Source organism: Lithobates pipiens, unplaced genomic scaffold, assembly GCF_037356315.1.
Source record: "Lithobates pipiens isolate NorthernLeopardFrog02 unplaced genomic scaffold, aLitPip1_a1.2 Scaffold_27, whole genome shotgun sequence".
NCBI lineage: Eukaryota > Metazoa > Chordata > Amphibia > Anura > Ranidae > Lithobates > Lithobates pipiens.
In genome coordinates this window covers 41,047,745-41,072,662 of record NW_027507788.1, presented here as the reverse complement: position 1 = coordinate 41,072,662, position 24,918 = coordinate 41,047,745, and the positions used below count along the sequence as shown (strand labels likewise).

The 24,918-nt window shown below is 46.9% G+C and overlaps 1 protein-coding gene across 1 annotated transcript in view; it reads left to right on the top strand.

The window, feature by feature from the left end:
• SMIM35 (small integral membrane protein 35) overlaps positions 1-24,918 on the top strand; it is a 75,050-nt gene that overhangs the window by 32,814 nt on the left and 17,318 nt on the right. The window lies entirely within an intron of this gene.

Sequence of the window (24,918 nt, the reverse complement as noted above, 5' to 3'; positions counted from 1 at the left end):
TTTTGCAAATATTTTATTATATCTTTTCATCTGACAACACTGAAGAAATGACACTTTGCTACAATGTAAATTAAAGAGTGTACAGCTCACAAAATAACTCAACACACAGCCATTAACCCCTTCAGCCCCAGAAGGATTTGCCCCCTTCCTGTCCAGGCCATTTTTTGCGATACGGCACTGTGACACTTTAACAGAAAATTGAGATGCGATGCTAAAACCTAAACAAAAATAATGAATTTTTTTTCCCTACAAATAGAGCTTTCTTTTGGTGGTATTTGATTACCTCTGCGGTTTTTATTTTTTATTATAATACATTTTTTATTATAAAAAGAGCGACAGAGTTCTGAGTTCAGAGTTCTGAAATTTACATGACAGAGGGGTAGAGATGAGGCCTGAATATTTATGGAATCTTTTCTAATCTGTGGGTGAGGACAGCTCAGAAGGTGGAGAGATGGCCCTTAAGTATTCTGGAGCCTTGCCATGTGGGAGCAGAGTCTGGGGCCATGTGGCCTGGAGGTGACCCCTATGCTGGGGGGCTCTGCTCCTGGGCAGAAGGAAGGAGCTAGAGAGAACCAGAGAGGAAGTGAGATAGCCACAGAGGAAGCATCTCACCCTTTCAGCCTCAACTAGGCTTAGCTCAGTAACCCTGGTAGCCATTGGGACCTGTCCAGCAGAAGGCCTGTTCAGCAGTCACCACATGAGCTACAGGATCTTTACAAGGGACTGAGTGAGTCGCTTCAATTCTACACCCCAGAGCTTATAGAGGAGGAGCAGCCAGGTACAATACCCAGCTAGCTATCCGCAAGGGACAGCTTAGAGCCATTCAAGCCATCACAGCTATTCTACACCTCTGCTTGGGGATTCTAGTGAAGAGCCACGGGCTTTGGTATTACTCTACAAGTTCTATTATACTACATTTTCAGGCATCCCATACCACCCTTTCCCCATCCAAGTCAATTCCTCTAATAAACTATAAACAAACTGTAGTGGCCATAGCCCATAACCCGCAAGGCGGCCTTGACTTTATGGGCTTACCAGTTACCTTCTCTTGGCCTACTCCTCCACTAGTAGGTTCCAAGGGTTGATAACCAATGACTTGAACACTGACACAGATGAAGTCCTCTTTAAAAGGTTTTATTTTGCAGTAAGAACTCTCAATTAACACAGTCTCTTAGGGAACAGAGGGCACAGGTGAAGAACTCAGGCACCTTGAACTGCAGGTCTAGCAAAGTCTCTATTATCACCCAGAGAGTAGCTACTCGTAGCTGGGCACTTCAAGGCTGAACAGATCTCTAGCCAGAGATCATGGCAGTCAGCACGTTGACTCAAACTTGAACAATCAACTAAGGGTGAACAGGAACCTTTTTGGTATGGTACTGGAAAAGTGTGAATTCATCAATGTCCTTCTCAACTCAGTAACCAGGCACTTCTCAGGATGCCACTTGCTAGCCCTCCTCCGAAGAGTCCTCCCCCGGTCACTTCCACGAGCTGCGGTGTCTCTCCAAGCCGAGAGCATACTCAGACACTTTTAATCCTCCCTGAGTTACTGCTCCCCGGACCAGCAGGTTTCAAGACTCGGGAACGGACGGATCCCTACCCCAGACCAAACAGGTCTATCAGGGGCCACTGACAAGAACATGTTGCGGGGCTACCCCGGTCCTGGAACCAGACCAGACCACACAGGTCTCACGAACAACTCTGGAACCCCGAACACGTGACCAACACCCCTTTAAGTACCCCTTCCCAGACGCTTCAGCGGGCCCCTGCACTCCCACTGATTGGCTCCGAGAAGGCCGATACCTAAACATCCAACCAGACCTGGTTCTGGCCTGTCATGTGCAACTCACCGTTCACATGACCAGCCAGAACTTCCAAACATAGCCTGGCCAGACTGGTGTTAAGGCCTACCTACACAATTACCCCTCAGAACCTTTATTGTTCTGAGGCAAAAACTAAATTTACATGCGTGTGACATTTGATCCCAAATGTCATCCGCTACAAAACCAAAGCCTTTAGACTGGTTTCTGTCTACAGTACGTGCTGAAAATACCTGTTGCCTGGATGCAAAGGGGGACCCAAAAATCCAGCGGCTCGTGTAGGGGTAGTGCTACACATTTCTGGTCTTTTTGTGAAGAGATAAAAGTTCTAAGGTTCTGTTTATAGACTTATAGGGGCTTTGAAGTGGACTTCGCTGAGTCCTGGATATTCTTGATAGTAGAGTCTGGTCTGTAGATGGGCTTCTAGAAGACAAAAGGGAATAGCTGTTAAAGCAGAACTCCAGGCAGATATGAAAGTCACAAATTAATGAAGCCCTCTATTCATATACAGATGCATTTTTAGAAGTGCCTGGTTTCAACCTCTTATCAACCTCTTATACACACGACCGGACTTTCTGGCAAACTAGGTCCAAACGGATTAGTCCATTGGACAATCTGATCGTGTGTGGGCTAATCCAATAGTTTTTCAGGAAAAAAAATCAGACGGACCTAGAAATAGAACATGTTTCAAATCTATCTGACGGACTCAATTCCGACGGACTAAAATGGGGAAAACAATTCGTCTGTGTGCTAGTCCAACAGACCAAATATGACGCAAGAGAAGCTATTGGCTACTGGCTATTGAACTTCCTTGTTTAGTCCCGTTTACGTCATCGCATTCAAAATGAATGGACTTACGAATGGATTTAGTCCGTTCATGTGTGGCCAAGTCCGTTCGTTTGGAAAGTCCGTCGGGAAGACCGTCGGACCTAGTCTGCCGGAAAGTCCGGTCGTGTGTATGCGGCATTACAGTCCCTGCACGGCAGAATCTAGACTGGGGGAGGGAGAAGCAGCACAAACAGCCAATGAGGTGTATTGAATACTTACGTTCTGACAGGTAATGCCGCGTACACACGAGCGGACTTTTGAACATCCAAAGTCCGACGGAATGATTCCGTCAGACTATTCGATCGTGTGTGGGCTGCAACGGACTTTTGATTTGCCAAAGTCTGACGGACTTTAGAATATGGAACATGCTTCAAATTTTTCCGACGGAACTCCGCCGGACCCGGTCCCTCCGAAAAATTTGCTCGTGTGTATGCTATTCCGACGGACTAAAACCGACGCTAGGGCAGCTATTGGCTACTGGCTATGAACTTCCTTATTCGAGTCCAGTCGTACGTCATCACGTTCGAATCCGTCGGAGTTTAGTGTGATTGTGTGTGGCCAAGTCCGCTCAGTCGAAAAGTCCGTCAGAACTCTGTCGGAACTCCGGCAGAACTCCGGCAGAACTCCTTCGGAAGTCTGTCGGACATAAGTCCTCTTGTGTGTACGGGGCTTAAGAGTCTGCTTGTCAGATATACACACAATCCTGGTGGCTGCATCAAGACTGTGTGCACAACGCCTCGCTGTCAGGTCCATATGATGTATGTTCAATACAAAGAGTTATGTTTTTTTTATACCAAAGACTTGTTAATGCCTTGGTGAAGCTTCATTTTGTTCTTTAAACGATTGAAGGACACCTCCTCCTGGCTATAAGAAAGCTGTAAGGGCTCTTTCAGAAGTAAACACAGGCGTCTGATACACGGTTTACTGACCCCCTCCCCCCCAACTGCCTACTAGAATTGTAACAATACAGCTGGACAGTCCTGTACACATGCAGCATTTTTAACTTATCAACCACATGCAGCGTATGTGATTGCTGCAAGGTATTGCAGCATTACATGGTTAAATCAGGTGGTGAGGAGGCATTATAACGCCTCATCACTGTCTGTTAAATGCCCTCTGAAAAGCAATCCACACATGGTTCACTCTTCAGAGGGCACTGCAAAAGAGTCATAACTGAATTTTCAGGGTAGTCAGGGGGGAAAGTAAGGGCAGAGGAGTGTTTTTTGTCTAAACTTTGTAGTGAAGTGCTTTTACTTATATATAGGTCACTGTTCCTGTGTCTTTTTTTTTTCATTTCATCGTTTCATTGTGTAATGGACTCCTTTACACGTTCATTAGGGAGGGGGTGAAAGAAATTGGCAAAAAAAACAACAACTTTCCGCATCACCACACATCCAATCAATCAGCTACATTTCTAAATTAAATAGTTAAAAATGAATATCGATCTACAGGAACAATAAAAAAAGAAAAAAAACAGAGTAACATTAGGGGCTTTTCAGGGGGCAGTTAACAGGCAGGGAGAAGGCCCTAAAAACCAGCACCACTAGATGTAGATTGGTTGCTTTATTGGGCCTATTCAGATAATTAGCTTGTGTTTGGTGGGCTGTATAATTGTTGCCACATTGTGATGCAAAGCATAATGGCTGCGGCATGTGTACTCCCCCATCTTCTCACTTTGTAACATAAAAGAGAGTGGTTGGGGGGATAGTAAAAATACGCATTAACCATACCTCTGAACATTTTGAGATGGGAATGAGGGACACCTACTAGCAAGCGTATGTAGGCATAGGACACGCCCCATGCCACACCCCCTTAAAGGAGAATGAACCTCCCAAAAAAAGGTTAATTAAATCCACAAGTTTTTTTTTACCACTACTATTCCCTCATATTGGCTATTAAAATGTACAAATGCAGCAATTTAGAATTTGGATGAAAGGTTTAGCACTGGGAAACACTTTTTGAAAGATGAAATTTATATACAGCTATATAGATCAGACCAAAATGAGGGACAAATGAGGGAGAAAGAGGGACATTGATCCATATCAGGGACAGTTGGGAGCTATGTATGAACAACAACTTTTTACTACACTCAAACCACAACTGTAAACTCTAATAATGAGCTTCTTTCATCTGCTCCCTTTTGGTTTGTTAAATACAGTAAAGCATTTGTCAATTTACAGTCGGTATAGAAAATCACCCCTCTTTAAAATAGTCACATTTTGTTGCTTTGCCCCTACCCCACAAGACACAAAACCCCAAATGCATGAAAACTGCATGCAATAATGCATCACAAACACGGGTTTAAAAACGCATTAAACTCAACTGCATAGATGTGAACCTAGACTTAAATCCCATTGAAATCTGTGGAATGACTTGAAGACTGCAGTCCACAAACAATTAGCATCAAATTCTGCAAAGAAGAGCGGGCAAATATTGCAAAGTTACTAGAGACATAAGCCAACAGACTAAAGGCTAAATACTGACATAATGGGACGATCCTTTTTCCAACTCAGTGATTCTGTTTTTGATTTTTTTTTGTGATTTTTTTCTGACATGTTATATCTTTCACTTGGATGTTATTAGTTGCACTGTGTAAATACAGCTGGATAAAATAAAAACTGTGTCTGTCTTAATTTCAGGCTGCAAAGCAACACAACACAACACAATAGGGGTTATTTACGAAAGGCAAATCCACTTTGCACTGCAAGTGCAAACTACAAGTGCACTTGAAATTGCACTTGGAAATGCAGTCGCTGTAAATCTGAGGGGTAGATCTGAAATGAGTGGAAGCTCTGCTGATTTTATCATCCAATCATGTGCAAGCTAAAATTCTGTTTTTTATTTTCCTTGTATGTCCCCCTCGGATCTACAGCGACTTTACTTCCAAGTACACTTTCAGTGCAATTTCAAGTGCACTTTGCACTTGTAGTTTGCACTTGTAGTGCAAAGTGGATTTGCATTTAGTAAATAACCCCCAATGTGATTATTTTAATGGGGGGGATTCTTTTCTATACCCACTGTATCTGTTTGATGAAATACTTTTGATCCTGACAGAAATCCAGTGAACTTTCTGTGCTCTCTGCTGCACTCTACTCAGTGCTCTCTGTGGACTCAGATTTGTCATGCAACTTTGGACAGTAAAGTCGCATGACAAATCGCGCACCATTCTTTTCAATGGCACATGTTCAATTTAGTGCGACTTAAAGTCGCATCAACTTTGGAAAGGTGCCTGCAATACTTTGGTGTGACTTTGATTCACCCGCATCCAATTCGCATTAGTGTGAACCCAGCCTAAAGCTGGAGGAGAAGAGTTGTCACTCAAAAATATGTGTTAGGACTACAGATAACCTCTTCCTTTCTTCATCTCCATTACATAGGGCAGTGATGGCTAACCTTGGCACCCCAGATGTTTTGGAACTACATTTCCCATGATGCTCACCTACACTGCAGGGTGCAAGAGCATCATGGGTAATGTAGTTCCAAAACATCTGGGGTGCCAAGGTTCGCCATCACTGCCCTATGTAATGGAGATGAAGAAAGGAAGAGGTTATCTGTAGTCCTAACACATATTTTTGAGTGACAACTCTTCTCCTCCAGCTTTAGGCTGGGTTCACACTAATGCGAATTGGATGCGGGTGAATCAAAGTCACACCAAAGTATTGCAGGCACCTTTCCAAAGTTGATGCGACTTTAAGTCGCACTAAATTGAACATGTGCCATTGAAAAGAATGGTGCGCGATTTGTCATGTGACTTTACTGTCCAAAGTTGCATGACAAATTGCATAAATGTGAAGGCAGCCTAAAGGCTAAAGTTAATTTTTTTTAATGTTATTGCATTATCTGTATTAAGTAAAGAAAAACTTACAATAGCAGTGCCCCCCAGACCCCTCCCTAACACTTACCTAAGTCCTGTATGTAATCGGCTTCAATTTTTCCCCTCCCCCTCCGTGCTCTCACTCCATTGGCTTCTGCTGCTGTCAGTCATATCATGAGAGAAGGAAGCAGAGGGCGGGACCAAGCAGCACTGTGTGCATCTATAGACGCACCCGACTTAGGATCAAGCCTGGACGCGTGCCCTCATCGTAAGAGGAGGAGCCTAGAGAGGCGGCAGGTGGCTTGGGGACACTCTGTGCAAAACCATTGCACAGAGCAGACAAGTATATCATGTTTGTTATTTTTTTTTTAAAGGGCGTTTACAGCCACTTTATTATTTATAAATAATGCTTTTATTTCTATGTGTACATAAGATAATGTTGTTCTGCGTTTCCTATCTTCTTACCTCCCTCATTGTGTTTTTGCTGATACGTCCCATAGAATGTTTGGGTTAGAATATGTGTGACGGAAGGGAAACGTGTTCCACAAGTGCGCGCCCTGGCCTGTATGACAAGTCTGGTATGTGATGAATCAGTAAAATTCTATGTCAGATTCTGGACCCTCACGTGTGAATCTGGAAGCGGAAATAGGTCAAACGAGAGGGAAGATTTAGGGAGGTGAGTGATGTAGGAGTATCAGTAGAACTGGAATACAGCCAGAGACATTTCGAGAATTTGTAGGCCATTCACAAGATACCAGCTCTGGCAACTGGAATATTTACTCAGAGAGTGAACCTTGTAACTAATAAATAGCTGTCCTATGGTTAATCAAATGAATGTGCCACAAATGGCATAATTAGCATAATTACAGAAAAAAAAAAACTTAAATGACGTGCACAGAGGTGAATGTAGGCAGATTTATCCACAATTACTGTATGTCTTTACTCTCAGCTTCTCAACTACATATTACAGTGTCCCATATGCAGTATGGAGCACGGCTTATAATATATCATACGTTTTCCACAATGTCTATAAATTGAAGGGCAATGTGTTCTTCTAACCGCCCAGGGCTCATTCACACCAGAAGAGTTGGGCTGTGCAGTCCTAACACAAAGACAAGCAAATCGCTTTATTTTCTATTTTTAGTGCATACCAATGTGTTTAGTAGTGATGGACGAACTTCCGACGGGACGTTTCGCGAACGCGAAACGCGAACGGGCACAAACGTTCGCGAAAACGACCGTTCGCCGCGGGCTCCATTGACTTCAATGGGAGGCGAATTTCGCAAACCTTTAGGTCGAATTTGCGGCCACGGGGTAATTATTAGGGGGTAGCACGTAGTCCCACCACCTGGACAATAGCATAATACATGTATGAGGTGAATTTGGGATCGATAACTACAAGCATTTTTTTTTTATTTGGGAAATTGTTCTGACAATTCAGGACTATGGAGCTAATGAAGGCAATGGAGGAGAGGGAAGGTCAGGGACCAGGGTAGGCAAACAAGAGGGTGCAGGAGATACAGAGCACTGACAGCAGCACCGTAATACAGAGCACTGACATCAGCACCGTGACATACAGCGCTGACAGCAGCTCCGTGACATACAGCGCTGACAGCAGCTCCGTGACATACAGCGCTGACAGCAGCTCCGTGACATACAGCGCTGACAGCAGCTCCGTGACATACAGCGCTGACAGCAGCTCCGTGACATACAGCGCTGACAGCAGCACCGTGACATACAGCGCTGACAGCAGCTCCGTGACATACAGCGCTGACAGCAGCTCCGTGACATACAGCGCTGACAGCAGCTCCGTGACATACAGCACTGACAGCAGCTCCGTGACATACAGCGCTGACAGCAGCTCCGTGACATACAGCGCTGACAGCAGCACCGTGACATACAGCGCTGACAGCAGCTCCGTGACATACAGCGCTGACAGCAGCTCCGTGACATACAGCGCTGACAGCAGCTCCGTGACATACAGCACTGACAGCAGCTCCGTGACATACAGCGCTGACAGCAGCTCCGTGACATACAGCGCTGACAGCAGCACCGTGACATACAGCGCTGACAGCAGCTCCGTGACATACAGCGCTGACAGCAGCTCCGTGACATACAGCGCTGACAGCAGCTCCGTGACATACAGCGCTGACAGCAGCTCCGTGACATACAGCGCTGACAGCAGCTCCGTGACATACAGCGCTGACAGCAGCTCCGTGACATACAGCGCTGACAGCAGCTCCGTGACATACAGCGCTGACAGCAGCACCGTAAGCAGCCCCAGGAGGAAGTCAGCACAGCACAGGGATGGTGTGATCCCCTCATAATAAGAACCCCCAGGAGGAAGTCAGCACAGCACAGGGATGGTGGGAGCCCCTCATAATAAGAACACCCAGGAGGAAGTCAGCACAGCACAGGGATGGTGGGAACCCCTCATAATAAGCAGCCCCAGTAGAAATATGACACCGCTCAACCTCTTCAAAGAGGAGGGTAGGGGCATATAGTACGGTGTGCTTTTTTGGGTCAGGGAAGTGAGCCAAATGAATTAAGAAGGTCTGTGTGCTTGATTCCAAAAAATTGTTTATAGACATATACATGGTCTACTGATCACATGTGTTGAATTCCTCCGAGATCCATGCCTCATTCATTTTTAGAAATGTGAGGTAGTTAACACTGTGGTGAGCTAGGCGAGTACGCTTATCGGTCACAATCCCCCCTGCTGCGCTGAACGTCCTTTCGGACAGGACACTGGATGAGGGGCAAGCCAACAGTTCGATTGCAAATTGGGCAAGCTCTGGCCAGAGGTCAAGCCTGCCCACCCAGTAGTCTAGGGGTTCATCACTCCTCAGAGCGTCCACATCGGCCGTTAACCCAATGTAGTCGGACACCTGACGGTCTAGGCGTTCCCTGATGCTGGATCCGGATGACACCTGTCGATGGGTCGGCTGAAAGAATGACCTCATATCCGAAGTCACCAACACATCTTCAAACCGGCCTCTTCTTGCAGGCGCTGTTGGATTGGTACCCGCAAATCCTTCTCTGGGAGTGGGAATTGCTCCTCTGCCAGCGCACGCAAAAGCAGAATGCAGCATTTCTCGAAGCAAGGCCTGGAAGTGCTGCATTCTGACAGCCCTCTGCGACGGCGGTAACATTTCCGCCATTTTGTGTTTGTACCGGGGGTCTAAGTACGTTGCCACCCAGTACTGGTCCTTGACCCTCATGCTTTTTATACGGGGGTCCCTATTAAAACACTGGAGCATGAAGGCCCCCATTTGCACTAAAGTGGAAGCGGTGTGGTGGCCTGGCTCCTGCTCATCATCCAGGATAATGTCGTCCTCTTCATTCTCCTCTCCCCATCCTCGCACAACAGGGATCCCAGAAAGGTTTAAAGCATGCTCTTCTTGCTCCTGCTCATCCGCCCCGGCACCATCCTCCTCTGACTCCTCATCAGACTCCTGTTGTTGACTTGTCTCAGATAGAGTAGCCCCCCCTGGGAATTCATCCAGCATTGCGACTTCCTCATCTTCCCGCTCCTGCTCCTCCACAGCCTGATCAATGACACGACGCAATGCACGCTCCAGAAAGAAGGCATAAGGTACCATGTCACTGATGGCGCCATGGCTGCGACTGACCAGTTTGGTGATCTCCTCAAATGGCCGCAGAAGTCTGCATGTGTCGCGCATGAGCAGCCACTGGCGCGGTGAAAAAAAACCCAGCTCCCCAGAACCGTTTCTTTCGCAGAGTTCATACAGGTAGACGTTAACTGCACGTTTCTGCTGGAGCAGCCTATCAAGCATATAGAAGGTTGAGTTCCATCGCGTCGGGCAATCGCAAATAAGACGTCTGACCGGCAGATGGTGTCGCCGCTGAATGTCAGCAAGGCGAGCCATGGCCGTGTAAGATCTTCTGAAATGGGCCGAGATTTTCCTTGCCTGCCGCAAGATGTCCTGGACCCCAGGGTATTTGACAAGGAATCGCTGCACGACCAAGTTTAAGACGTGTGCCATGCACGGCACGTGCGTGATTTTGCCCTGTTTCAATGCGCTAAGCAGATTGGCACCGTTGTCACACACCACTTTACCAACTGTCAAATTGAGCGGTGTTAGCCACTCATCTGCCTGTGAACGCAAAGCTGAAAGGAGTGCCGGGCCAGTGTGGCTCTTTGCTTCCAGGCACAACAGACGCAGCACGGCATGGCAACGTCTCACCTGGCATGTGGAATAGGTTCTGGGGAGCTTGGGCGGTGCAGTGGAAGAGACGCTAGCAGCGGAAAAGGAGGAGGCAGCTGAGGAGGAGAGGGAGGAGGATGGAGTAGGAGGAGGAGAAGAAGAGTCAGGCCTGCATGCAATCCGTGGCGGTAAAACCAAATCTACACGGGTGCCACGGGTTACATGCTTGACGGCCGTCAGAAGGTTCACCCAGTGGGCAGTAAAACTGATATACCTTCCCTGCCCGTGTTTGCTAGACCACGTGTCTGTGGTCAGATGTATCTTGGCACCGACACTGTGTGCCAGAGATACATTCACTTGCCGCTGAACATGGCCATATAGCTCTGGGATGCCCTTCTCTGAGAAATACTTCCTTCCTGGGACCTTCCATTGTGGTGTTCCAATGGCCACAAATTTGCGAAAGGCCTCCGAGTCCACCAGTTTATATGGCAGTAGTTGGCGGGCTATGAGTTCTGACAAGCCAGCCGCCAACCGTTGGGCAAGAGGGTTATCCGGCGTCATCATTTTTTTACGCTCAAACATTAGGCCCACGGAAGCCTGCCTTTTTGCAGAAAAATGTGAGCTTGGCGTGATGGAAGGTGGAGTGGAGGACAATTGTGAGGAGAGAGGAGAAGGAGAAGTAGAAGACGAGGCTGGACGGTGAGAGCCTGCAGTGTGGCTTTGTGTGTTCCGTTGCTCCCACTGGGCTCGGTGATGGCTGCTCATGTGCCTTCTTAAGGCGGTCGTCCCTAGGTGAGTATTGGGCTTACCGCGACTAACGCGTTGACTGCAAAGATTGCAGATGGCAACGCTATTGTCAGCAGCGGACACGTTAAAAAAAGCCCACACTGCGGAGCCATGTGCCGGTGTCCTGGGAGCGCCAGATGTGACCGTACATGGTCGATGACTCGCTCCTGATACATTTGCAGTCTGCTTTGTCCCTGCTGTGCAATGTAAGTCATTGCTGCTTCTCCTCCCTATCTGCTGGTCCATATCTCCCTCTGAACTCCCCTCCTCTTCCTCTCTTGTGGGCACCCACGTGACATCACTAGACACGTCATCATCAACGTCACCTTCCCCACCGCTATAAGTAGAGATCTCGGAGTAGGCAGCAACACCGGGGACCAACCTCCTCCTTGGGCTGATCTGGGTACTGGCGTCAGACTGCTGAGTAGCGCTTGTTGCTACCTCCTCTTCCTGATCCAATACCAAGAGTGGCTGCGCATCAGAAATGTCCTCTTGATATGGATCGGAAAATAATTCCAGTGACTCAAGCGGAAGGTATGTGGTGGTGGTGGTGGTGGTCGTGTTGTTGGTGGTAGTGTCTTTGGGGGTGCACATAGCAGAGAGTGAAGAAGAGGGTGCAGATCGAGAGGATGAGGAGGGTGCAGAAGAGTAAGGCTGAGCGAGCCACTCAACCAAGTCTGGTGCATCCTTTAAAGTAATTGAACGCACCTTCTGCAACTTCCCACTTTGGCTCAAGCCTGTTGCTCCTGCCCTACCCCTACCACCCCTGCGGAAGGGCCTGCCTCTTCCTCTGCATGTCATTTTTTAAATGACCCTGTGACAAAACTCTTAGTCCCTATACCGCTGAAGGACTGCTGCAGTATAGGTGAGCGGTCAGCAGTGGTGCACGTCAACCCTATCTATTGTGGACCTATAGCGGTCCTTACAGAACAGCAGACTGTACCGCACTCAAGCCTATGTACCGTAGCACCCTATACCAAGTTACCAGTCCTTATAAGAACTTTTGTGGACCAAGCAGGTTGTGTATTAGTGTTTAGCAGACTGTACGTCAGTCCCTATACCGCTGAAGGACTGCTGCAGTATAGGGCAGCGGTCAGCAGTGGTGCACGTCAACCCTATCTATTGTGGACCGATAGCGGTCCTTACAGAACAGCAGACTGTACCGCACTCAAGCCTATGTACCGTAGCACCCTATACCAAGTTACCAGTCCTTATAAGAACTTTTGTGGAACAAGCAGGTTGTGTGTTAGTGATTAGCAGACTGTACGTCAGTCCCTATACCAATGAAGGACTGCTGCAGTATAGGGCAGCGGTCAGCAGTAGTGCACGGCAACCCTATGTATTGTGGACCGATAGCGGTCCTTACAGAACAGCAGACTGTAACGCACTCAGGCCTATGTACCGTAGCACCCTATACCAAGTTACCAGTCCTTATAAGAACTTTTGTGGACCAAGCAGGTTGTGTGTTAGTGATTAGCAGACTGTACGTCAGTCCCTATACCAATGAAGGACTGCTGCAGTATAGGGCAGCGGTCAGCAGTAGTGCACGGCAACCCTATGTATTGTGGACCGATAGCGGTCCTTACAGAACAGCAGACTGTAACGCACTCAGGCCTATGTACCGTAGCACCCTATACCAAGTTACCAGTCCTTATAAGAACTTTTGTGGACCAAGCAGGTTGTGTGTTAGTGATTAGCAGACTGTACGTCAGTCCCTATACCAATGAAGGACTGCTGCAGTATAGGGCAGCGGTCAGCAGTAGTGCACGGCAACCCTATGTATTGTGGACCGATAGCGGTCCTTACAGAACAGCAGACTGTAACGCACTCAGGCCTATGTACCGTAGCACCCTATACCAAGTTACCAGTCCTTATAAGAACTTTTGTGGACCAAGCAGGTTGTGTGTTAGTGATTAGCAGACTGTACGTCAGTCCCTATACCAATGAAGGACTGCTGCAGTATAGGGCAGCGGTCAGCAGTAGTGCACGGCAACCCTATGTATTGTGGACCGATAGCGGTCCTTACAGAACAGCAGACTGTACTGCACTCAGGCCTATGTACCGTAGCACCCTATACCAAGTTACCAGTCCTTATAAAAACTTTTGTGGACCAAGCAGGTTGTGTGTTAGTGATTAGCAGACTGTACGTCAGTCCCTATACCAATGAAGGACTGCTGCAGTATAGGGCAGCGGTCAGCAGTAGTGCACGGCAACCCTATGTATTGTGGACCGATAGCGGTCCTTACAGAACAGCAGACTGTACTGCACTCAGGCCTATGTACCGTAGCACCCTATACCAAGTTACCAGTCCTTATAAGAACTTTTGTGGACCAAGCAGGTTGTGTGTTAGTGATTAGCAGACTGTACGTCAGTCCCTATACCAATGAAGGACTGCTGCAGTATAGGGCAGCGGTCAGCAGTAGTGCACGTCAACCCTATGTATTGTGGACCGATAGCGGTCCTTACAGAACAGCAGACTGTACTGCACTCAGGCCTATGTACCGTAGCACCCTATACCAAGTTACCAGTCCTTATAAGAACTTTTGTGGACCAAGCAGGTTGTGTGTTAGTGATTAGCAGACTGTACGTCAGTCCCTATACCAATGAAGGACTGCTGCAGTATAGGGCAGCGGTCAGCAGTAGTGCACGTCAACCCTATGTATTGTGGACCGATAGCGGTCCTTACAGAACAGCAGACTGTACTGCACTCAGGCCTATGTACCGTAGCACCCTATACCAAGTTACCAGTCCTTATAAGAACTTTTGTGGACCAAGCAGGTTGTGTGTTAGTGTTTAGCAGACTGTGCGTCAGTCCCTATACCGCTGAAGGACTGCTGCAGTATAGGGCAGCGGTCAGCAGTAGTGCACGGCAACCCTATGTATTGTGGACCGATAGCGGTCCTTACAGAACAGCAGACTGTACTGCACTCAGGCCTATGTACCGTAGCACCCTATACCAAGTTACCAGTCCTTATAAGAACTTTTGTGGACCAAGCAGGTTGTGTGTTAGTGTTTAGCAGACTGTGCGTCAGTCCCTATACCGCTGAAGGACTGCTGCAGTATAGGGCAGCGGTCAGCAGTAGTGCACGTCAACCCTATGTATTGTGGACCGATAGCGGTCCTTACAGAACAGCAGACTGTAACGCACTCAGGCCTATGTACCGTAGCACCCTATACCAAGTTACCAGTCCTTATAAGAACTTTTGTGGACCAAGCAGGTTGTGTATTAGTGTTTAGCAGACTGTGCGTCAGTCCCTATACCGCTGAAGGACTGCTGCAGTATAGGGCAGCGGTCAGCAGTAGTGCACGGCAACCCTATCTATTGTGGACCGATAGCGGTCCTTACAGAACAGCAGACTGTACCGCACCCAAGCCTATGTACCGTAGCACCCTAGACAGACCAAGTTACCAGTCCTTATAAGAACTTTTGTGGAACAAGTGAGTTGTGAATGATTAGCAGACTGCAGCAGAAGGGCAGCAGTCAAGTATAATATTCTTTCTATATTTGGAAGAAAGAATATTATACGTGTACAAGCCTATTACCGTACCACTGATACCAGTCCTGAAAAGAACCTTTGTGGAACTAATAGTAACAGCAAGTCTTTAAAATTATCCTCACTGCCTGACACACTGCTTCCTGCCTGTCCCTATACAAATTGGCAAAAAAGAGTAGGCTGGAACGATTAGCTGGAACAGCTCTTTTGTGGACCTGATAGTAACAGCTAATGATGATGATGATGATGATGATGAAGAAAGACTAATCTGGCTGAGCTGTCCCTAAAATAGCAGCATACAGCGCTCTGTCCCTTTATCTAAACTGACAAAAGAAACTCAGGCTGCTGACCTAACACCTATACCAGTCCTGAAAAGAACTTTTGTGTACCAAATAGCTAGCGTTTTCTCTGTCCCTACTCCACACAGGATCCTTTCCCTACAGTGACAGAAGAAAGAATGTAAAATGGCCACCGGATCGGGTGTATTTATAGGTTAGGGGGAATGTCCAAGTGTCCATGAGCTGTCATGTCTCAATTGGTTGTCCTGTAACACATGATAAACGTGTCACGAAAGGTTAAAGTTCTTGTATACATTAAACACGTAAGTCCGCCGGGGCGAACGACGGAAAAAGGCGTTCGAACCCGCGGACGGCGAAAGTCGGAAATTCGCCGCGAAACGACCGCCGGGCGAACCGTTCGGCCATCACTAGTGTTTAGTTGCTGAACACTGAAAAAAAAAAAGATAAACGCATGTGCCCTATAGTGTGAAAACTTCCTCACTTTGGTAACATGTCTCTTTCTATAAACCAGAAGGACCATTCCTTGTCCGCTCTTGTTTATATTGCTTAAAGTGATAAAGGCTGATATTTAAAGTGTAATTCCAAACAAGAATAAGGAGATTCTGTTTAAATCCACCCAGCTGCCTGATTGACAGCTGGCTCCACCCACTCCCCAGCATGCCACTCCAGTGAGCAGAACGAGAGCAAAGCGGGCACTGACAGGCTTCAACCTCTGCAGCAATGCTGGCAGCACTCATAGGTCTATTTCCCAATGACGACCTCTGGATATGATGCTGAGCATGTGAATGCAACTTCTTTGGTGGACCCCGGCGAGGCCTGTTCTGAGTGGAACCTGTCCTGTTATACCGCTGTATGGTCTTGGCCACCATGCTTCAGCTCAGTTTCAGGGTCTTGGCGATCTTCTTATAGCCTAGGCCAGTGATGGCGAACCTTGGCACCCCAGATGTTTTGGAACTACATTTCCTATGATGCTCATCTAGACTGCAGAGTGCATGAGCATCATGGGAAATGTAGTTCCAAAAACATCTGGGGTGCCAAGGTTCACCATCACTGGCCTAGGCCATCTTTATTTAGAGCAAGAAATCTTTTTTTCAGATCCTCAGAGAGTTCTTTGCCATGAGGTGTCATGTTGAACTTCCAATGACCGGTATGAGAGAGTGAGAGCGATAAAACCAAATTTAACACACCTTCTCCCCATTCACACCTGAGGCCTTGTAACACGAATGAGTCACATGATGCAGAGGAGGGAAAATGGTTAATTGGGTTCAATTTGGACATTTTTACTTAGAGGTGTACTCACTTTTGTTGCCAGCAGTTTAGACATTAATGGCTGTGTTAAAGTGGAGGGCCACCCTGGAAAAAAAAAATACATTAAAAATTAAAAAAAAATCATTAAAAAAAAATGAAAAAACATTTTTTTTTTAACTTACCAGAAATGCCAGTTGCTAGGCACATCATCCTAATCTGCCTCTTCCTCCTCCGTGCGGCGTCTCCTGGGTAATGGGTCGCGCTGTGTTCTGGGAACTGTGTGTCCCAGAACACAGCACGCCCCATTCACAAAGCGCTGCGTGACTCGCGCATGCGCAGTAGGAAACGGGCAGTGAAGCCGCAAGGCTCCACTGCCTGTTTCCCTTAGTTGAAATGGTGGCGCCGGGACCCGAGAGCCGAGGGACGGGTCAGCCTCGGGCGGCCGACATCGCGGGTGCCCTGGACAAGTAAGTGTGTTTATTAAGTCAGCAGCTACAGTGTTTGCAGCTGCTGACTTTTAATTTTTTTTTTTAAACCGGCCCTCCTGTTTAAGTTATTTTGAGGGGACAGCAAAGGGGACATCAAATTTACACTGTTATACAAGCTGTACACTCACTACTTTACATTGTAGCAACGTGTAATTTCTTCAGTTGTCACATGAAAAGATATAATAAAATATTTACATAGATGTGAGGGGTGTACTCACTTTTGTGAGACATTGTATATAGTGGGTAAAATAAGTATTGAACACATTGTCATTTTTCTACGTAACTATATTTCTAAAGTTGCTATTGACATGACATTTTCACCACATGTCTGTAACAACCCATGCAATCCAATCAAAGAAAGAAACAAATAAGTTCAGAAATTAAGTCATGTGTAATAAAATGGAATGACACAGGGAAAACACATGAAGAAAGTGAGGTGCAAAAGGGCTTGGACACCAGCTGAAATCTATCAGTAATTAGAAAGCTGATATTTATTTGCCCCTTGTCAGTACAAATAAATATCAGCTGGTTCTGTCTCAACTGATGGCCTATAAAAAGGTGTCTCATTACCAAGGTGTCACACAAGAATCATCTCATGATGGGTAAAAGCAAAGAGCAGGGCGGCACAGTGGTGTAGTGGGTAGCACTCTCACCTAGCAGTAAGAAGGGTCGCTGGCTCGAATCCCAACCATGACACTACCTGCCTGGAGCTTGTCCATACAGGATGCATCTTGAAGCTGTCATTACCAACAAAGGTTTGTGTATGAAGTATTAACCTCCCTGGCGGTATGATTAGTTCTGGTTTTAGGTGCTGAAAGCGGTACAATTATTTTGCATGGAAATTTGGCGTTTTATATTGTAGGCCTGCAATTCTTAGGAATAACTCTCTTAAATCTGTTCAAACCAGAGTCTAGCAGACATCCCGGGTATGATAAAGTTTATAATATAATAAATAATGATAATAAATAATAATAAAAATTATTCAATAATGTAATCAAATCCAAAAACACTGAAATTTGCTCATTTGCAGAATTGTCGCTGTCATTAGATTTAGTGTTTGATGATGAATTTACCCCCAAATCGCTATCGCTCAATTCTGCAAGTGATTATAATTTATTATCGCTGTTTTCTAGTTGGTCTAAAATCACTTTTGACATAAAGGGACAGTTTTCGGTTGCTATGGACAATCTCCAAATTCCAGGCAGAAAAAACAGTATTTATAATATAAAACTACATGCAGGGCACTGGACAGACCACTAGGGACAAAGGGGTGTGTATTTTTTTTTATACAGTACTGTAATCTGTAAGATTACAGTACTGTGTGTGTTTTTACTTTTTAAAATTTGGCACCGATCTCCGCTCCTGTGTGTCGTAACGTCGCAGGGAACGGAGCTCGGTGGCACTTGGGCACTGTGTGAATCAAGCTGAGGACAGCTCGATCACACAGCGCGGAGGACATCGCTGGATCCAGGGGACAAGGTAACTTCTCCCTGTGTCCTCCCTGTATCCAGCGATGCGATCCCGAGTCTGGCTTAAGGTACTGAAATCCCAACCCGAGCCAGACTCGGGATCACTGCCAGGGAGGTTAAGTAATTTTCAGTTAGCGTGTTTAATACATTTTCCCTGTATCATTCCATTTTATCGCATATAACTTAATTTCAGAACGTATTTGTTTTGGTTTATTTGTATGTATTGAATGTATGGGTTGTTACCGAAATGTGGTGACCATTTCATGTCAATGGCACCTTTAGAAATATATTTACCTAGAAAAATGGTGACGTGTTCAGTAGTGGAAAATTAATATATCCACACATAAAGATTAAAATTAATTACACAAAAATGTATATACAGCGGGTAAAATAAGTATTTATTTTACCTGCTGTGTGTACATTTTTGCGTAATAAATTTAAATTTGTACGTGTGTATTTATCAATTTTCTTTGAACGTGTGAGCATAAGCCACTGATTATGTCCTTAGATGGGTAATAGTTATTGCTATATATAGACCAGAAGTATCAGGTGTGTCTTGTTACGACTAGAGAGAATGATGTCACCAGCACACGAAGATCTCCAAAATGGGTCCAAAGCTTTAATCAGCGATCACATCGTTACACCCTGTTACAAGTAAGCGCTATTCAGTGTGAAAGGTGTCAATTGTTGCTCAAGTCCTTGTAGGGCGGCAATGTTTTTAACATAACTTTTTTAAAGCTGGAGTCCGCCGGGAGTCCGCGTTTTTTTTTTTTAAAAGCCAGCAGCTACAAATACTGCAGCTGCTGACTTTTAAAATAGTGACACTTACCTGTCCAGCACGCCCGCGATGTCGGCACCCGAAGCCGATCTCTCGATCGTCTCTCGGGTGCTGCCGCCGCCATCTTGGGTATGGGAATCAGGAAGTGGAGCCTTTCGGCTTAATTTCCCGGTTCCCTACTGCGCATGCGCGAGTCGCTGCCTCTGGGATCTGTGTGTTTCCCAGCAGGCAGCGGGGGACTTTCAGAAAGGGGCGTAATTTACACCCCTTTCCGCAGAGAGCTATCCCGGAAGTGGGTGCAGATACCTGTACTGTACAGGTACCCGCACCCCCCTCCCCCCTGAAAGGTGCCAATTGTGGCGCCGGAGGGGGGGGATTCCAATGAGCGGAAGGTCCACTTTAGGGTGGACCTCCGCTTTAACTTCAGGGAAACGCGAAACACACCAAAATTTGCAGCAGCAAGCCACAGTGTTCCTGATCACTAGCTACACCAGTCCCCGTGTCACCAGACCAATAAAAGCCAACAATAATGTTCCTGATTGCTGTCACAGTGTCAGCAGATCAGTGCAGCCAGTGACATTGCCCCTGATCGCTATCGTACCAATGCCAATGTCGCCAGACCAGTGCAGGGAGCAACACTGTTCCTGATTGTCACCCCACCAGTCCTGGTGTCAACAGGCCAGTGTAAACCAGCAACAGGGTTCCTGATTGCTAGCTACACCGATTCCAGTGTCACCAGAGCCAGTGTTTGCAAACAACAATGTTCCCCTATCACTAGCCACACCATTGCCAGTGTTAGTCAGCAACAGTGCCCTGATTACTGCCATACCAGGTCAGTGTCACCATAGGCAGCATAAGCCAGGAACATTTTTCTGCTTGCTGGCCATGCCAGTGCCACCAGAGTAGGGTTGCCACCTGTCCGGTTTTGACCCGGACAGTCCGGGTTTTGACACATGTGCCCGGGTTTCCGCCTGCTGGAAACCCGGGCAAACATTCCATGGTCCTATGGCCAGTGGCAGCCGGATCTCTGTCCCCGGCCGCAACATCTAGAGGAGCTGCGCGCACGATCCCCTGCCCGCTATCAATATCACACAGCGGGGAGCTCTGAGCCAGCGGGTGCCCTGCGATTGGCCGAACGGGCCATGTGCGGGGCGGACCAGGCGGCAGACATGGGGGTCTGTGAATGGCCCTGCGGAGCTGGTGCTGGTCATGTGTGGAGGAGGAGGGGGGGGCGGGGCTGCACTGTGGATTTGATAATCGCGCCTGCTTGCTCCCGGAGTCCTGCCTCACGATGTGTGTCTCCGACTCTCCTGAGGTCTCATCTGCTCTGTCACCCCTCTCCTGTGTCACCCCTCCTCCTCTGTGTGACCCCACTCCTCCGCGTCGCCCCTCCTGCTCTGTGTCACCCCCCCTTCCTCTGTGTCGCCTCTCCTTCTCTGTGTGACCCCCCCTCTGTGTGATCCCCCTCCTGTGTCACAGAGCCAGTATGCTGTTCGCTGCTACATCAGTACTAGTGTCACTAGACCAGTGTAACCATCCACAGGGTCCCTGATTGCTGCTACGCCAGTCCCAGTGTCACCATACCAGTGCAGGCATCAAACGCATCCATGATTACCATCAATGACTATACTTTGTGTTAGGAATATCTTGACAGCTTTGTTTTAAAAAAAAGGGTTTGGAGATATGGAGGAGGCTGATAGCATTTGAAGGTACTGTTGTGAGTTAACCACTTCAATACAGGGCACTTAAACACCTTCCTGCCCAGACCAATTTTGAGCTTTCAGCGCTGTCGCACTTTGAATGACAATTGCGCGGTCATGCTACACTGTACCCAAATGAAATTTTTATCATTTTTTCCCACAAATAGAGCTTTCTTTTGGTGGTATTTGATCACCTCTACGGTTTTTATTTTTTGCGCTACAAATAAAAAAATACCGAAAATTTTGAAAAAAAAAAATGTTTTTTTTTGTTTCAGTTTCAAAACTTTGTAAATAAGTACGTTTTCTCCTTCACTGATGGGCATTGATCGGGCTACACTGATGGGCACTGATAAGGCGGCACTGATGGGCACCAATGTGGCACCAATGAAGTGGCACTGATAGGCCGCACTGATGGGCGGCACTGATGGGCGACACGGATGGGCGACACGGATGGGCGACACGGATGGGCGACACGGACGGACACTGATAGGTGGCACAAATTGGCACTGATTGGCATGGATGGGCGGCACAGATGGGCATGGATGGGTGGCACAGATGGGCATGGATGGGCGGCACAGATGGGCATGGATGGGCGGCACAGATGGGCATGGATAGGCGGCACAGGTGGGCACTGATAGGCAGCACAGGTGGGCGCTGATAGACGGCACAGGTGGGCACTCATAGGCGGCACAGGTGGGCACTCATAGGCGGCATTGGTGTTATACTATAGTAATGGATGCCAATCAGTGCCAAACAATAATGCATGCCAATCAGTGATGCCCATTATGGGCACTGATTGGCATCCATTATGGGCACTGATTGGCACCCATTGTGCTGACTGGCATCCCTGGTGGTCTAGGGAGGATTTCCTTTTCCCTGGTGGTCTGGTGGCGTCCCTGGTGGTCCAGTGTGGGCATCCTCGGGGGGGCTGTGCTGATAATCGATCAGCACAGACCCCCCCTGTCAGAGGAGCAGCCGATCGGCCCCCCTCTACTCGCGTCTGACAGACGCGAGTGAGGGAAAGCCGATCACCGGCTCTTCCCATTTACACTGTGATCTGCCGTGATTGGACACGGCTGATCATGTGGTAAAGAGTCTCCGTCGGAGACTCTTTACCGAGATCGTAGTTGCCGGGTGTCAGACTGACACCCCGCAACAACGATCGCTGCGATGCGCGCCCCCGGGGGCGCGCAGCGGCTCATAATCCTGATCACGTCATATGACGTCCGGTCAGGATTATGCAACCACTTTGCAGCCGTCAATTGCCTATAGGGCGGGCGGCAAGTGGTTAAAGTGGTTGTAAAGGCTGAAGGTGTTTTACGTTCATGCATTTCTGCATGAAGGTTAAAAACCTTCTGTGTGCAACACCCCCCTCAGCCCCCTCAATACCTACCTGAGTTCCATCTCGATTCAGCAATGTGCACAAGAGCCTTGGCTGTCCTGGGTCTCTCTCTGCTCATTGGCTGAGACAATAGCTACTATCAATCACAGCCAGTGAGCCAATAGGGAGAGAGCAGGGGGCGTGGCCCCTGCAGCTTGCTATGGGGCACTAGGCAGGAGGAAGAGGCCAGGGGGTTGAGGTAAAAAGCTTCTCAACCGCATGTTTTTATCTTCCCCAACCACAAGCATAAACAAGTCGTAAATTTATAAATCAACTGCTGAATGCTTAATGTCACGCTACTTTCAGTAGCCATTACAGTATCCATTACAGTAGCCAGACTTTTCCATATTATAGAAAATAAAGATCATTCTTAATATAAGAATGAACTAATGTGGGGGATGACTTTGATACTTATGCCTACTAATATATATATATATATATATATATATATATATATATATATATATATATATACATATATATATATACATATATATATACATATATATATATATATATATATATATATATATACACAATATGCACATTTATTAAAACTACCACTAGATGTCCTCGGAGCTCTGTGGTTTACATCTGATTAATTCAATGAGTTCTTCAATGACTTGGCAGATGCAAGGCTTAAAACAGCAACACTTAGTGAGAATAAACAGTAATTCCTCATACACAATGATGAATGAATTGGCAGAAACTGGGTTTGGCTCAATTTTTTTTAATCCAAGAAGAATTTGGCAAACTCAATTTCAAATTGCATTGGCGTCCTTAGTCGACAAGTTCTGGTGGTCACTTGTGGTTCTTTGGAGGGCTGCTGGACAAGCTGTTGTCACCCAAATAACATAAAAAGACACCTACATCCACCTACATCCACGGCTAGAAAAATATAGGTGAGCACCCTGATGTTTAGGCAGGGTTGCTCCTAAATTTACCTGCAAGGTAAAGTTTCCTTGGCCAATTGTTAGTAATCAATTTATTTCACCCTAAGTCTGAAATTGCTGCACTTCTCTCTTCTGTCGCTGGGTGGCCGGGTACCTGGTGACATTAGATAAGATAATGGCGATGCAAGGACAGATTAGGAGTATATGGGGTGTCTCAGCCAATGGGCAGAGGTTTTCTTGGCCCCTTAGCCTGCTGGGAGAACCTATATATTTGGATGGAGTCAGGTGATCAGGCCACCTGGACGGCTGTTTTGGTGGACGTGTTGAACTGCCCCGGCTGCTAGGCCAGAGTTTGGGCCTTTCCCGGGTATGTCTAACTGCTAGGCTGTCCAAGGGCCTATCCAGAAGCAAGGGAGCAGCGTAGGGTTGGGACTGTGGCTTGCAGTCCAATCAGAAGTGATGGTTCAGCCGGCTGGAGAACCTGTTGTGGTCGGAGGTAGAGGGCAAGCTGTTGCCACAAGGGACCAACCACCTTGTTACCAGGGACCACAGTGAGTAGTTGAAGCAAGTACCGGAGCAGTGTTCTCACCAACTGGGGATGGTGAAGAATCAGGAAACTTCAGCAGGTGCCAAGCCAGGGACCCAGCCAGTGGGGTGATGCTTAAGCAGTATCTGGAGTGCCAAGCCAGGGACACAGCAGGGTAGTGTGGGTGGCGCTTGAAAAACATATTAAGTAAGACAATTAGAAGAGCTCACGGGGTTCAGTGGCAGTGAACCAGCAAGTCTAGTGAGAGAGATTGGGAGCTCAGTGGGCTGAAAATCTACAATAAGTGACTGTAGAGGAAGTAAAAGAGTTTGTTACAATTTGTGTTACAAATTGTGTTGGGAACTGTTACAAGACTGTTGCCATAGGAGACAGCGCTCCTACACATGCAGATTTGGTGTCTTGCTGGATGCCTTTCCCTGCATGGCTGTCTACTGTACCTGTAGAAGTCTCTGAGTCTGCCAATTAACATTGTCCTGGCCCTAATCCTCTCTCCCGCAGTTCTGTTCAAGAGAAAATAATTCTCTTTGCATTCAAGAAGTGTCGATGAATCCATCTTGCATTATACCCACCAATATGCCCTGTGACCCACTATATATAGAAGGATGTCAGCTGTTCCTGGCTTTGGAGGTTCTCATTAGACTTAAAGAGGCCCGGGACCTTGCTACATAGGTGAGGTACCTGGCTTCTAGTAATGCAGAAATCATCTCAAGATCTGTTTATCAGGTCACATAGGTAAGTTATAGTTATAACGTAACAACACACAGCCCAATAAGCTGTGTTTCCATTCTGATAACATGTCCAAGACCTGTACTCATGCTATAGAAAACAACATAACAAAGAATTTAAGAAAAAGAGGGAAAAAGAAAAGGTGGGAAAGGAGAGATAAACATAAGTAAGAAATAGAAGAGAAGGTGCTACAGGATAACCTGGGGGGGGGGGGGGACGGAACGATGGTTGCAAAACATCTTGGAAGCCTGGAGGCCTTGAAGTGGGTCCATGGGTTCCAAACTCATTCTTAAGCAGAAAGTGCATTATTTAGTTGGGCTATGAGGGCTTCCATGAGTTTGATCTCATAAATACAAGAGTGAAATTCAAGTTTGTTTTTTTAAAGTTCCGCGGTGCAGTGAGAACACACAAAACTAAACACCAGGTGCATAAAAAAGTGAGTACACGAAAGTGAAGTACATAAAAAAGTGTTCAGAGTGTA